Source organism: Mus musculus, chromosome 1 (genome assembly GCF_000001635.26).
Source record: "Mus musculus strain C57BL/6J chromosome 1, GRCm38.p6 C57BL/6J".
Lineage (NCBI taxonomy): Eukaryota > Metazoa > Chordata > Mammalia > Rodentia > Muridae > Mus > Mus musculus.
This window is the reverse complement of record NC_000067.6, coordinates 43,268,602-43,271,418: the sequence shown is the minus strand read 5'-3', so window position 1 is coordinate 43,271,418 and position 2,817 is coordinate 43,268,602. Positions and strand designations below refer to the sequence as shown.

General features: G+C 45.2%; 1 pseudogene; it reads right to left on the bottom strand.

The window, feature by feature from the left end:
• Nucleotides 1-283: 283 nt before the first annotated feature.
• Nucleotides 284-732, bottom strand: Gm29610 (annotated as a pseudogene).
• Nucleotides 733-2,817: the final 2,085 nt, after the last annotated feature.

The following is a 2,817-nucleotide window of genomic DNA, read 5'->3' as shown; positions in this document are numbered from 1 at the left end:
TGTTCCTTTGTTTTTTGTCCAGATGACCTGTCTGATGGAGAAAGTGGTGTATTGAAATCATCTATTGTTAATGGGTTGATGTTAATCCATGTCTTTAATCCCACGAGCACACTTTTTATGAAATTGTATACCCCTGAGTTTGGTGCATATGTATTTAGCCTAGTAACATCTCCTTAGTTAATTGTTTCCTTGATTAGAATGCAATATCCTTCTTTACATCTCCTGATTAGTTTTACTTTGAAGCCTATCTTGTCAGATAGTAGGATAGCAATGCCTTGAATGGCTACCATTCCCATTTCTTCAGTTTCTTCTGGGATAGGTTTTTCTTCTGTGCAGCCTCCTCTTCTGGCTTTGGAATGATCTGTTCCTTCTCAGTGAGGATCATCTCACTGTGGCAGGGGGAGTTCACGTATGGGTTAATCCGACCATGAGCTCTGTAGGTTCCTAGGTGCATCTTAGGTGCCTTGTTCACCTGGATGTGTTCAATGACTAGAGAATCTACATCTAAACCCTTAAGTTCAGCATTATTCTCTTCATTTTTAAGCATGTGCATCAAAAATTTAGCACTCTTTTTGGTCCCTGTGACCAGCCCCATTGTTTGGCCTTGGCACACCTACCGACTCCACTATTATACCACTGGAATGGTACACATTGCTTCTTTAAAGTGACATTCTTCAGATACTTGGTGGCTTTGCCGATATGCATACCCTTGATGGCCTGGGCAGTTTCCCGGGTGTTCATGTGTTTCGCAAATTGTATCTTATATCTTGGGTATTCTAAGACCAGTCAGAATGGCTAAGATCAAAAATTCAGGTGACAGCAGATGCTGGCGAGAATGTGGAGAAAGAGGAACACTCCTCCATTGTTGGTGGGATTGCAAGCTTGTACAACCACTCTGGAAATCAGTCTGGCAGTTCCTCAGAAAACTGGACATGGTACTACCGGAGGATCCCGCAATAACTCTCCTGGGCATATATCCAGAAGATGTTCCAACCGGTAAGAAAGACACATGCTCCACTATGTTCATACCAGCCTTATTTATAATAGCCAGAAGCTGGAAAGAACCCAGATGCCCCTCAACAGAGGAATGGATACAAAAAATGTGGTACATTTACACAATGGAGTACTATTCAGCTATTAAAAAGAATGAGTTTATGAAATTCCTAGGCAAATGGTTGGACCTGGAGGGCATCATCCTGAGTGAGGCAACCCAATCACAAAAGAACTCAAATGATATGTACTCACTGATAAGTGGATATTAGCCCAGAGACTTAGAATACCCAAGGTATAAGATACAATTTGCGAAACACATGAAACTGAAGAACGAAGACCAAAGTGTGGACACTTTGACCCTTCTTAGAATTGGGAACAAAACACCCATGGAAGGAGTAACAGAGACAAAGTTTGGGGATGAGACAAAAGGATGGACCATCTAGAGACTGTCATATCTTTAAATGTTACCTTCACTTTATGTGGTAAGAAAAACAGGAGTGAAATATGACATGACCACCGCCAGAGGGCAACCCTGCGAAGGTTGGGATGGCTCTAAAGAAGGAAAGAAAGGAAAGGAATGCCGGGAATTTCCCGGAATGGGAGGGTTTTAAGACCACAGTTTCAGGGAAATTTTGTCTATAACCAGAATAAGAGGCTCAACAGAGGCGACTGGAGGAAGACTGACTCTAGGTGTCATGGGCAGGGGGGTCTGGAAATCGCCAGGGCCGTTGAGGTGAAGTTAGGCTGAAGTTTCAGAAACGTCCAGAACTAGATACCACCTAGAGCCACACACAGTTCAGTCTCTGACTCTCACAGGTGTTTCTCTGGGAGTGAGTGGCAAAAGGGGCCAATGACAAGTGACTCGGGAGGAAAACTTGGGAGAAATCTCTGAGAGTCACGTCCACAGCCAGTCTCTCCTTCCTGAACACTTAGGCACGTGCCATACAAAGCGCCTAGCCTGTGAGGAACAGCCACCTGTGCCTTCCTGGGAAGAGAGAGGTCTCGTACCCCCAAAGAAGCACAAGCCTGTGAGTTAAGGGGACACCCCCTTCCCCCCCTTCCTGCCTGGCTGCATCAACATTGGTTACAGAAGCCTCTGACAGCCCAGGAGGACCCTGCGATCCTAGAGAACTACCAGAGGTTTGTGAGCGAACTAGCTGGGGAAGCACACAGTAGGCAATTTGTTCCACAGTTCCTCACACTTAGTTTCAACCCACTGCAGACAGAGTTTTTTACAGTTCTGTCTGCACCGAACCTGTGTGGGCCTTTTCTCGGGGTATTATAGCCACAAAGGTCGACTGGCCTCATTCCTCCAGGCGGTTTCATCCATACAACCCCAAAGATGGCAGAATTGGGCTACTGACCAGCTGTAGCCAGATCTGAAGTTAGGATGTAGAAGTTACAACAAGTTCGAAGTTAATAATAACAAATGTTCAGTTCTGTGTGGGACTGATTGCTGATGCTGGCTTGCAAGCTTGTACTTGGGACTCCTTTTCTATGTTGACCACACTACTGTGAGTTGGATTCTAGCCGTATGCATGTCCCCAGCGTCTCCTCTCTCAGCTGCAGTGAATGTGATCCATCATGTGTGGGCTATTGTATGTGACGTGTTTTAGGGGTAGCATGCAGATATGTGATCCCAGCTGCAGTTTGGTATGAGGAATAAGCTGTAGACATATGTTTTCAATGCAAAGTTTCTTCCCAGTGCTGTGCTTATAGCGTGGCTTTACCCGTTTTCTACAATGTTTTTAAACTCCTGTGGAGGCCCCGTAATACACACAGCGCAAAAGCTCCATTCTGGGCTAGCCTTCACTGTGAATATAA